The sequence below is a fragment of the Sceloporus undulatus genome, chromosome 3 (assembly GCF_019175285.1).
Source record: "Sceloporus undulatus isolate JIND9_A2432 ecotype Alabama chromosome 3, SceUnd_v1.1, whole genome shotgun sequence".
Classification (NCBI taxonomy): domain Eukaryota; kingdom Metazoa; phylum Chordata; class Lepidosauria; order Squamata; family Phrynosomatidae; genus Sceloporus; species Sceloporus undulatus.
The window spans coordinates 165708434-165721686 of record NC_056524.1 but is presented as its reverse complement, the minus strand read 5'-3'; the positions used below and the strand labels follow the sequence as shown (position 1 = coordinate 165721686).

At 49.0% G+C, this 13253-nt stretch overlaps 1 protein-coding gene across 1 annotated transcript in view; it reads right to left on the bottom strand.

Moving 5' to 3' along the window:
• LOC121925884 (AT-rich interactive domain-containing protein 5B-like) overlaps window positions 1-13253 on the bottom strand; it is a 361184-nt gene that overhangs the window by 63868 nt on the left and 284063 nt on the right. The gene's annotated exons all lie outside the window — the stretch shown is intronic.

Below are 13253 nucleotides of genomic sequence, written 5' to 3'. Positions count from 1 at the left end.
CTTTGGAGCCCCCTTTACATCAACATGCAAACCTCATGCTGCCCCTCGACATAGTACATGAATTAGATTATTTTGCTTATTTAGTGTGTATATTTTCTTTTGCACCTTCATATATATTCATATATAAATATTTTATAAGGAAATAACAGTCCAAATAAGAAAAGTTTAAGTAAATTCAATAGTTAACGCATATGTAAATTTTACGCATAAAAAAGTTGGAGAAGAGGGGATCAGAGCCTCCAAGTTTTGTGCACCTCCCCAAACAATGCTCTCCCTGCCCCACTCTTTGAGAACCACTGCCATAATAGTAAAACAATGATTGAATAGTGAGACTGTTTTCTAATTTTAATCCCTCCCCCCTCCAGTAATAATATCTATTTCTTCTTCGTGGTCTCTGCGAATCATACAAATGGGTTTCACTGCGCCTGCGCAGTGCTGCTCAGAACCTACTGGAATCACTGGGCAAAGTTTACTTTGCAACATATAGAAACTTTTTGGCGGTAACTCCGCCCACCCGTTATAAGGCCCCTGCCTTCCCGCTCTTTTCCCTAGTTCCTTTTTTCCGCCGCGCTAGCTGCTTCAGGGAACTTTCGCTTGCTTCGCTTGCTTGGAATCACTTTCGTTTTTTGACCTCAGACTGTACTCATGACCATTCTTTGTCTCCCGCCCCTGGTAACTTCGATCCTCGGACTGTTGACCTCGTTTACGGATTCTCCTCTGGCTTTGACGACTTTGAAAATGCCTGCACCCTTCAAGAAGTGCGACATTTGTGGGGGCAAGGTGCCCGTCCAGGACCCGCACTCCTCCTGCCTGCTGTGCCTCAGCCAGAGCCATGACACCAAGGCCTGCCTGCTCTGCAAATCCCTCTCTTCTCAGGCCCGGAAAAACCGTGAGTCCCGGCTCACTTCGGCTATTGCCCTGGGCAAGGTCCAAGAGGGAGGTTCGCGGTCGTCCTCTGTCCCGCCTTCCGCGCCCCCCGCTTCATCTTCTCGGGCCAGTGTGTCCAGCGTGACATCCGGGAGGGCCGCCGTTTCCAGCGTGGTGTGTGTCCCGGCCGGGACAATCCCTTCCACCACCTCCGATGTGGCCCGTGGCTCAAAACCACCCAGCGCCACCGACGAACCCTCCAAGCGCCCCCGCAAATCTTCGGGGACTGAGGGTACCGAGCCGGCCTCCAAACCGACGAGGAGATTGGAGGGCTCGCATGCTAAGAAGGCTACCGAGTTGGAGGTCCATCTCGCCTCGCCTTCGTCGTCCAGGACATCCAAGGCATCTCGCCACGCTCCGAAACCTAAAGAGCTGGCTGTGCCTTCGGGAGGGACCCACGTTCCGTCGTCTGACAGGACAGGGTCTCCAAGACCTTCCTCATCGGGAGTGGCGGCTGTCCTCTTGGACCTCCCGGACAATCCTTTTTTCCCAGCGGAAGAGGTTCCGAGGCCTGGGAAAAAGAGACACCACGACAAGACGGGTCGTGATCCTGCCCCGAAGAAGTCCAAGTCTTCCAAGGATCGGTCCACCACCGACCCACCGAAGGCGAAGGACAAGAAGCGTTCCCCTTCCAAACAGGCCCGCTCTTCCACTCCGGCAGCCCCACGCGATCTGGAGCCTGCCCCTGAGGGTCGGCGGACTCCGGTACCGGACACGCCACCGCCTCAGCCCACCATGGACTTTGTCCACGAGACGGAGGACACCGTCCATCCCCTCTCGCCGGAACATCGATCGCCTCCCCACTCTGTGATCGACGACGACGAGAACCTGCCCCGCAGGCATGGGATACCGGACCTGTTCCTCGACACGCAATCAGGCCGGTATTACTTGTCGATATCGGAGGACAGAGCGATCAAGGAGTTCACCAGGCTGAACCCCCATCCTGCAGACCCTCAACATGGCACCTCGTCCAGATCGGTCCCGACCGTATCCGTCTACGAGAGGTCGCCATCTCCACCTCGCAGGCGCTCACGCTCCTCGACTGACCTCATCCCGGCCCGTCCGAGATCACAAGTCAGAGTGATGGATCCCCTCTCCTCCGACTTGGACTCTGATGAGGAGCCTTTGCCTCCGTCCGAAGCACCATCCGATGAGGACGTCCTCTCGGTGTCGGCCTCACCTCAGAGGATGCATAATCCGGAGCTGTCTTCCCCGTCGGACGACGTCCGGTCCTTGAGCGAGCACGTCGTTAAGATGGCGAGGGCTCTCGACATCGAGCTCGCCTTCCTGGACGACGACGCTCAGGACCCGGTGGAACGTCGGGTACACGGACGAGTGCCTACTCCACCTTGTCTTCCTCTGCTCCCGTCGCTTCAGACCATTGTGAAGAGGTCCTGGGACTCCCCGGCCACCCTGTCTGCGTCCTCCCGCAAGGTAGAGTAACTTTACAGAGTCGCCCCGGCGAGCTGTCCTTGGTTGGCCGACCACCCCAGGCCGAACTCTGCGATCGTGGAGGGAGCCCAACACAGCTTCGTTCCGAAGCAGGCGACCTCCCCTGTCGACCGGGAGGCGAAAAAAGTGGACGGACTGGCCAAGAAGGCCTATTCGGCGGCGGCCCTTACGGTCAAGGCCGTCAACTACACTGCCTGCATGAGGCCTACATCCAGACCCTCATGGAACGGATCTCCCCCCTCATCCCGGACATTCCGGATGATGTCCAGAGGCAGCTGGTGGAGGTCAGAGACGAGACTCATTCCATCGGGAGTTGGCTTATCACCACTTCCAGGAACATGGCTGACTGTGCAGGGAGGGCCATGTCCGCATCCATGGCACTCAGACAGCACGCCTGATTGAGGGCCTCGGATCTCAACCCGACCGTCAAGGCGACCATCGAGGACATGCCGCTCGACGGGACCGGGCTCTTCCATGCCGAGACCGACGACCGCCTGAACAGGAAGTTCAGGATGAAGGCGGCGGCGAAGAAGCATGGCATGTCCTCTACACCTGCTTCTCCGTTCCGGAAGCGTCAGCGCCCGTGGCAGCCGCAAGGTCAGTCACAGGGGACCTTCTCCCAGGATCGGCAGTCCCAGCAACAGGGCTCCCAGAGACACCGCTTCCCCTCGCAGTCTTCCTCCTCCTCTGGCCGTCGCAACTTCCCGCCTCGGTACCGCAAGTCCCGCCGGCAGGACACCGACCAGGGGAAGAAGAGAACCTGAAGGGACGCAGCGCGCTTCGTCCCTCCTTCACCCCTCTTCTTCTTGGACATTTGAAGGCCCTTTGTTAACACCTGGGCCTCTGTAACATCGGACTCGTGGGTTCTCAACATCGTCCGTAGGGGTTATGCCCTTGAGTTCCAAGAGCTCCCTCCAACTGGAGCCTTCATGTCCACTCCCCCCTCGGACACCCTTCTCGACGAAGTGCGCGCCTTGCTTGGTAAAGGGGCAATCTCCCCTTTACCGCCCGACCAATGTCCTCGAGCCTTTTTCTCCAGGTACTTCACGGTACCGAAAGCGGATGGGGGCATCAGGCCCATCCTGGACTTGAGACAATTGAACTTGTTCCTTGACTACCGCCGTTTTCGAATGGTAACCTTGGCTTCCATTCTACCTCTGCTCCACCAGGGCCTGTGGTTTGCGACCGTCGACCTGAAGGACGCCTACTTCCACATCGGGATCCGAGAGTCCCACCGGAGATTCCTCGCCTTCGCTGTCGGCTCCACCTCGTACCAATACAACGTTCTTCCCTTCGGCTTGGCCACGGCTCCACGAGTCTTCACAAAGTGCATGGCACCGGTGGTGGCATACCTTCATCAAAAGGGCTTCATGGTCTTTCCATACCTGGACGACTGGCTGTTTGCAGCCGAATCCCAACACGAGCTGCAGGAGGCAGTCTCCTTCGCCTTGCGCCTCTTGGACTCCCTCGGGCTGGTTGTCAACAGGGAAAAGTCCCACTTCACACCGACCAGAAAGGTCAAGTTCATCGGGGCCATCCTCGACTCCGAAAACTGCTTAGCCTTCCTCCCTCCGGACCGGTTTCAGGCCCTGACAATGTCCCTCAGGCCGTGCATCTCCCACAGAAGGGTGAGAGCCAGAGACATCCAAGTCGCCCTAGGCCACATGGCATCGACAACATTCGTCACCCCTTGGGCAAGACTTCGTCTTCGGCCTCTTCAATCCTGGTTCCTCTCGGTCTTCTCTCCGTTAGAGGACCCCCCGTCCAAGAGGCTCACGGTACCGAGACCGGTAGCCGCTTCCTTGAGATGGTGGTTGGACCGCCGCAACGTCTGCACCGGGATGCCCTTTCATCAGCCCCAGTCGCAACTGACTCTGACAACCGATGCATCCCTGGAGGGGTGGGGCGCTCACCTGCTCGACTTGGTCGTCAAAGACAGGTGGTCCGCACAAGACAAGCTTCTCCACATCAACGCTTTGGAGATGCTAGCAGTGGAAAAGGCATTGAGGGCATTCGAGTTCGCCGTCACAGGAAAGGTGGTCCTTCTGAGGACGGACAATACCACCGTGATGTATTACATCAACAAACAAGGTGGTACCAGGTCCAAGACCCTGCTCGACCTCACGCTCCGCATCTGGGACTGGTGCATCCGGAGACGTGTCTTCCTCCAGGCGATTCATCTTCCCGGGGAGGACAACGAGCTGGCAGATCGCCTCAGCAGATCTCCATTGGTGTGCCACGAGTGGAGACTCCACCCCGAGACGGTCGGCGACCTCTTTGACCGGTGGGGAACCCCCCGGATCGACCTCTTCGCGACCAGATGGAACAGCCACTGTCCCCAGTTCTGCTCCAGGAAGTGAATGGACGGATCCCTCGGAGACGCATTCGCCTTCCTCTGGACGGGGGAGCTTCTCTACGCCTTCCCTCCGTTCCCTCTCATCATCAGGGTGGTGTCCAAGATGAGAACGGACCACTCGCATGCGATCCTGATCACCCCGTGGTGGCCGAGACAGCCCTGGCTTGCATCCCTTCCTCACCTCTCCAGGAGATGCTTCCTCCGCCTCGATCCCCGTCCGGACCTGCTGTCGATCCAGGACGGATGGATTCTCCACCCGGACATCGAGAGCCTGCCGTTGGTAGCCTGGAGGATACAGCCCTGACTGTTTTGCTGGAGTCGGTGAGGACGGTGATCCTGGCTGCGAGGAAACCTTCCACCCAGCGGTCCTGTGCCCTGAAATGGAGGAGATTTGGCCTCTTCCTTGACCAAAAGGGTTTGTCTCCTGCTCAGGTGTCCACTCCAGTGGTGCTGGAGTTTTTGATGGCACTTTTGGATGAGGGGCTGTCCCTCACATCCATCAAATGCTACCTGTCTGCCATTTGTGCCAAATACCAATTCGGGGGGAGGGTTTCTTTCTTCAAGGACCCCTTGGTGAAAGGGTTCCTGAAGAGTTGTGCCAACCTGTATCCTCCTGTGTCGATACCAACACCGGCTTGGAGTTTGGAGACGGTACTGTCCGCACTCCAATCCAAGCCCTTTGAACCCATGGCTACAGCGGACTTGAGACTACTGACTTGGAAATCCGCTTTTCTTGTGGCCATCACCTCTGCCCGCCGTGCGGGTGAACTCTGTGCCTTACGGAGGGACCAGCCATTCCTGAGGTTCCACAAGGACAAGGTGGTCCTCCGGACAGACATTACTTTCTTGCCGAAGGTAGTGTCTGCTTTTCACATGTGTCAAGACATTGTGTTGCCTACTCTCGCATCCAGCCCGACTTCGGATGCGGAGCGACGCCTGCACTCTCTTGATGTCAGGAGAGCACTGGCGTTTTATTTGGACAGAACTGCTGCCTCCAGTCGGTCCGAGAGACTTTTCCAATGCTACTCGGAACCGAAGAAAGGGTTGTCTGTGTCTGCGCAGAGGTTTTCCAAATGGGTGGCTGGTACCATCCACCTCTGCTATGAACTATTGGGCAAACCTCTCCCGGGCAGGGTTCGGTCTCATTCCACAAGGTCAATGGCAGCATCCTCTGCATTCCTGTCGGGGATTCCCTTGGAGGATGTCTGCAAGGCTGCTGTCTGGTCCCAACCTCTAACTTTTATCAAACATTATAGGTTGGACACCAGGGCCATCCGAGACGCAGCTTTCGGGAGGGCGGTGTTGGTTTCAGGGTTGCATTGATTGCACTACTGATGTTTGTGTTTCTGTGTTCATGTACAGAAGGCCACTGTTTTCACATTCTGTTGAATGTTGGTTGCACAATGTCTATGGGACCGGTCTTGCATGACCTCTGTTCCCTCCTCAGGTTTAGCAATGTTTGCTATGTTGACTTTTCATGAACAAAAAAGACTGACCCTTTTTTTGTGGTTCAAGGTGTTTATTGTTCTAATAAATATACCTTTGGTTCACCATAGCTTTGGTTTCAGGACACTCCCTCCGCCACATACCTAAGCTTGTCAGTCTAAACCCATTTGTATGATTCGCAGAGACCACGAAGAAGAAGGACAGGTTGCTTACCTGTAACGGTATTTCTTCGAGTGGTCATCTGCGAATACATACAAATCCCACCCGTCCGTCCCCTCAGTGTCCTGCTCTCATTGGCTCTTTCCATCGCCTGCTTGGCGGAAAAATTGCGGAACTGGGGAAAAGAGCGGGAAGGCAGGGGCCTTATAACAGGTGGGCGGAGTTACCGCCAAAAAGTTTCAATCTGTTGCAGAGTAAACTGCCCAGTGATTCCAGTAGGTTCCGAGCAGCACTGCGCAGGCGCAGTGAAACCCATTTGTATGTATTCACAGATGACCACTCGAAGAAATACCGTTACAGGTAAGCAACCTGTCCTTTCTACTCCAATTTAAGCATTATAGCAGTGTAACTTAAAGCCCCTTGATGCCAATGGAACTGAGGGACAAAGTTAACTCTTTCGCTGAACTCAGTTGAGCTGGTTTATATTTTGTGTGTTGATTCCGTTCTGCGAGGCTGCCTGTATTATTGCTATTCTTCTGGGCACACTGTGAAGGAGGCCTTTGCTCAGATGCTTGGAATGACGGATTGAGCTATTTTCAAAAGCATTACTTAACTTGGAGCAGGTACAATTCAGGCATCTTTATGGAGATCAAACCCCTTATGAATTTTTCAATAGGAGATAAAATGAGGTGGTGTGCAGTGAGAGAGGAAGCTGTTAGGTTTGCTACTTCTCCTCCAGTTGTAATGCTAAAACCTCAAAGGATTGTGTCAAAGGAGGCAGGGAGAACTTTATCTTTTGCAGAAGAAATGCTTATTTTTATGGACAAAATCCCAAGCCTACAAATAACATTTTGTTGTTACCTGTTGAAGCCCTATTTTGCTCTGCCTAAAATGTAATTATGCTGGCTCCGGTGCCCATTGGCCCTTCATTGAAATCCTTATAGACAATTTAGATGGAGTCTGCAAAGAGCATAAGAATATTAAAAAGGAAGTCAGCTGTCTTAATGTTTAAAAACTTACTGTCATCATCATCATCCTCAAGTATTATTACTATTGTTGGGTTTTGTTATGTATTATTAGGTAGCTTCCTTCTAAGTTAATGTGCCTTACTGTCTGGTGACAAAGGAACTTAGATGGTTTTGAATTACTTTCGGCATAAAATCCCAGATGTATATCTACACTGTTGCATCACCTCTTTTCAGTGGATGTTCTTACTTCATTCCATCAACATCCAACTTCATAATACCCTTTTGGATTAATTATTTGTGCTGATGAGAAGCCAATACCTCAGAGGTTATGCACGTGACATTTTCTTGTTTTCCTTTCAGAAGGATTGCAATGTTTTCATACTTGTCTCTTTCCCCTCCTCTTCCCGTCTTTCTGATTATGACATTATTATTGTCTTGGTAATAAGGAAGCTATGATAAAAAGATTAAATGTTTGTTTCAGTAAACATAAAACCTTTGGCAGCCTTCTACTCTAATGAGAGGTTTGTTCTGATTACTAGCACTTCCTTTGAAGAACCTTGCTTGAGACCAGATCCACACCAGCAAAAAAATCCATATGTACCTCAATTCTGGTGCTCTTGGAACACACGACATACGACCATTTGCACAAGGGAAGCACTTCTTTTTAATGCAATTTATTTTTAAAAAATCACTTTATTCCACAGTTTTCAGTGGGGGAAAACTATTTTTTCTATCCTGCTCCCACTGTCAGTGTACCACCCTAACTCTGTCCCATGTATATGTATGTGCCCTTGATGGTAGATGTTTTAAAGCTCCTCTTACTCACTGGGGTGCAAAATGGGGATGGGGACTGGATGGGAGAGCCATCCATAGAATCATAGAATCATAGAGTTGGAAGAGACCGCAAGGGCAATCCAGTCCAACCCCCTGCCATGCAGGAACTCTCAATCAAAGCATCCCCGACAGATGGCCATCCAGCCTCCATTTGAAGACCTCCAAGGAGGGAGACTCCACTACACTCCGAGGGAGTGTGTTCCACTATCAGACAGCCCTTACTGTCAGGAAGTTCCTCCGAATGTTGAGGTGGAATCTCTTTTCCTGTAGCTTGCATCCATTGCTCCGGTCCTAGTCTCTGGAGCAGCAGAAAACAAGGTGGGTAGTAGATTGACAGCAAGCCAAGAAAGGCTATTGGTTTATGCATGCTTGGGAAGTGGGGAAGCACAGCCACTCTTGTGGTTGTAACCTGAAATACTCTGCTTCTGACAAGGAGAGAAATGTCCTTTTGTACCTGTAGGAATTTGGGCAGGGACAATCAATACAATTTGAATCTGGTTTATTACCAGTAGGCGGCTGTTAATAGGGACTGAATGCAGTCGGTTGTCTTCCGCAGGCTTGCCATCCGTAGATAGAAGTATCTGCAGTTGGCCCCACTCTGTTCTCCCCAATGGTGGCATGCACACAGAACTGTGCCACCATTGAAAACAATGGGACTTGAGATCCCATGGATTTTGCTGTCTGTGAGGGTATGTGTCTGGAATGGAACTCCCCTACAGATTTGAAGAGCCAACTGTACTGTGGGCTGGAGCTGGATTATTTTGCTGGTGTAGATTTGGCCTAAAACAGAGCTTGTGCAACATTTTCCCTTTATCCCTAGTATTTTCTTAACTGAGATTTGTCAAAACACTTAAAGACCATCTTCTTCATTGATTGCAATAGCTGAGCAATAGAAAGATCTATTTGAAATGTAATTCCATCGTACAAAACAGCACTCTTTGGTTGAGAAAACAAATCTGTCCCTGCAATGCCCATGTCAGATAAATGGTTAAATTGACTTGGCATCACATGTTCCTGTATAGAAAAGTAGGAAGTGAAAGGTGAATGTTTTACAGAATTATAGTATATAAACAACCTTGTTGATTTGACACACACATCTTTACCTGGAAGCACTGAGCTGAGTTCCATGGACCATGGTTCTGCTCCATTACTGTGGCCGGTCTTCTTTGTAGGCTGAGAAATACATGCATTTTTAATAATTTCATTCATAGAGGGTTACTCTCTTTTATTTACATTTGTAGCCCAATCCTGCACTTGAATTCATGCGGTGAATAATAGCTAAACATTTTCTTGTTCTTGTATATAGCCTGCCAGGGATATCAATCAATGTGGCGCACTGAGATGTGTAGCTAAATTAACAGCATGAAGACTGTGAATAATGGGGAATAGTGTGTCCCTATATTTACGCAATACCCCATAGAAAACAACTAATTTCCAAATTCTTAAAAAAGGCCTATTCTGTTCAAAAATAAAATGGAGGGGGGTAGTATTCAGAGGGCACAGTGTAACCCCCCCCCCAAGAGGCTTGAGGGGATGTGGCTTGCCATATTGAGGTCCCCATCAATTGGGCAGTGGGTAGGGAGAGGGCAACCTGTGAAGTCCCTATGGTAGGACCAAAAAGACTGGAGATGAAGTAGCTCAACCCTCTTAAGAGATGCTAGCCGTGTAGACTGGCTAGGAAAAGCTTTGTTTCTTTTCCCTACACTAAAATGGGTCAGAATTGCCTCTGGGATTGACAATAGTCCATGCCCACTAAGGATTTCTCCCCCACCCCACCCCCTAACCCATAATGGCTTTCTCTGTGGGAATGGCTGTATAGTTTTCTTATACATCATTGTCTGATGATGATGATGATACAAATAAATTGTATTATTATTATTATTATTATTATTATTATTATTATTATTATTATTATTTCCCGCCTCTCCCAATGGATCGATATCACTTTGTGTACCCCATTAATGCACATATCAATAATTGTTCTTTCTGGCTCACTAATGAGGTTGCATTGTATTAATCATCCCACAGACCAGTATATGGGATGCAGAGAAGGTGCAGATTCTGAAATGGATCATATTTCACTCTTACCCAGAGAATTAAGTTAAACTGCTATGGGATATGGGCCCATCAAATGCTTCACCCTCTCACCCCACCCCAGGAGTCCTCAGGAGGTCCCTACAGCTGATGCCCTGAGGGTGGGGTGGGATTTTTTTTTGTTACATTGTTGGTAAAGAATTTGAGCTCTGCAACAACCAAAAATGGGGTGACAATAGCATACATTGGACCTACCAGTAAGTCACTAACAGATTTTTTTCCCCTACAAAATTTGTATTTTATACAAAATACAATGTTCAAAATGAGGAAGATGGGGATGACAGTGATGAGCATAGTTGGTGCCAAAGCCATAACTGGAAATGCACTCCTGACCAATGCTGAAGCCTAAATTTTCAGGTTCTGGGTTGAATCCAGGAGTTCATTAAAGCTATGAACCTGCATCTTCAGCGGGAGTGTAACCTAATCCAGCACAGATTGAATCCCTATTCCCAGATCTGATGTAAACTTGCAAAATTTTCATCGAAAGTCTTGAAATATATACATTTTTAAACATTCGAAAATGTGTGAAAACTCTCATAAGCACCCTCAGGGGAAGCAAATGTTTGAAATGTTTGTTCCCATATGTGAGAATGAAATAAATAAAGATGTATGAGTACATTCCTCTCTTTTGGAAAGATCCCTGATTCTTCCATCAGTGATCATGTTGTCTGTTTTGACTCTTTGGTGTCCCTGAGGTAACTGTGTGCAGTGTCACTCAAGCAGCTGGACTGAGTGAGTTGCATTAACCTATTTACTGTCTGTTGCAGGATGTTTGCAACCGATGAACAAAGCTGTAGTTGGCACATGCTTCCCATGCAGGTTTCAGCTACCATACTTCTGTGATGAAAGATGCATTGATAGTCATTGTGATCTATGCACCATGTGAGGCTCAGGTTAGCACATGACTCCTTGAGCATAAGTAGGGCTTCCCATGTAAGCTGATATTTACTAGTAAAAGCCTGTCAAAAATTAATGTCAAGATTTATGGGTCAGCAGTAAGCCCCAAAGCCTGAAATTTTATCTGTTGCTTTGTAGCTGTTAGATTTTCTAGTTTCATGGTAAAAAAAAAAATAGAGCACCACAGCTGGACAAAGACTTGGCACTTCAGTTCAATGTTTATGTTCCAAAGATCTCATTTATGTAGTCGGTAAATAACTGCAGAGGCCAACTTGCAATTTTCTGTCGGTAAACATTATAAGGCATGAAGAGCTCAAATACCATGAGCTTTTTAACTGAATAATAAAATGTCTTTTCCTAATGGCAATGAGCAGCCCTGAAGCTTGTCTGTGAGCTTTTCAAAATCCTGCTGCAAAGGCATTTGTTGAAATATGAAATCCCTGTGGATGGATAGAAAATACAGTAAGTTTGAGTGGAGGAGAGGGAGGGGGATTGTACTGAAATTTTACATTAGTTTCTAATCTGTGGCAAAGGATGCGCTTTCAAGCAAAACTGCAATTGTAGCAGTTTCTGTTTATAGGCAGTTTTTATTTGCCATTTGGGAATTGCTGGACAAGAAAGAGCAATTGGGCTGCTGTACAGTCATTAGGAGTTACTGTCTTGAGCATACAATTACTTACTCCTAGCATTTGGCACTCTGCTATCTAATTGCACTGACCAAGAACCTCCTTTTCAGTGCATGCCCTTGGCAAGGCCTGGCCAAGACAGGAGAAGATGCCAGTCACCATCTTCCCCCATGTCAAGTAGCAGCAAAAGATGTCGGAAGGGAATGAGTGCCTCTGGTCTGCCTGCTTTGTTGGTGTTGTGTGCCTTCGTCATTTCTGACTTATGGCGACTCTAAGGTAGACCTATCACAGGGTTTTCTGGGGCTGAGAGTGTGTGACTCACCCAAGGTCACCCAGCAGGTTTCCAAAGTTGAGTGAGGAATCAAACTCTGGTCTGCAGAGTCATCATCCACTGCACTACTCAGGCTCACCGCTTGCTTTATGAGGCCCAAATTCTGTATCAACTACTTTAACCAAGTAAACTCTCCTAGCTTGACCCCTGCTTCCAAAACCAGACAGACACGCCAATCACCCGTGTTACAGTTGCCTGCAGAATGGCTCTCCTTTTCCCAAAACATGATGCCTAAGAAAGGAGGTTCGGGGTTGATGGGAGTTACAGTCATGGCAGTAGTGTTGCAATTGTGACTAAGGAGCGAAACAGATGGCCCGATATGGTGGCATGGATTGGGGTTGTGGCAACCGCATGCCGAGGCCCCAATCCAGTCACCTTCCATGCCAAATAGAAGTGGAAAAAATACACTCATATTTGGGGTAGAAAAAAAGCCCTTCCTTTGCTTCTAGAGCTAGCTTTTTATCTGCTCCGGGGTGCATGACATCTAAACGCCATGCCCCCAAGTCACCTGGAAGCTGCCTGGCATGTAATTGCCGACGCGACTGATGGGTGACTTGGGGGCATGGCGGATGTAAATGCCAAACCCCCAAGGTGGCTGAAGCTGTCAGTCTGTTCTGGCCCTAAGTGGTGATTATGAATATGAAACAGATCTAGATTTACTCATCTGTATTTGTTTGGTATTTAAAATCACTACTTAGTCACTATTATTCTTAACTAAATAACTGAGGATGGGGGGCACTTGCATTGCCTAGTGGTTTGAGCATTAGACTAGGACTTTGGAGACCAGGATTCGAATCCTGGATCAGCCATGTAAACCCACTTGGTAACCTTGAGCAAGCCACATGTTCTCAGCCTCAGAGGATGGCAATAACAACCTCTCCCTAAAGAAACTTGCCAAGAAAACCCTATAATAAAGTTGGAAGTCACATGAAGGCACACAACAACAATAACAGCAAATAGCTGATACAGTATTTCGGCCAATGTCTTCTTCATAAGAAGTACATATTTTTAAATATAGCTTCTCCCCTTCCTGATGTTTATTTTAAAAATAATATTAAAACAATTGCCATATATACTTGACAATAAGTGGACCTTGTGTATAAGTCAGGGTCAAAATTATGACCCCTGGATAAGTCAAGGGTCAGACTTTAGGGGGCAGCCTG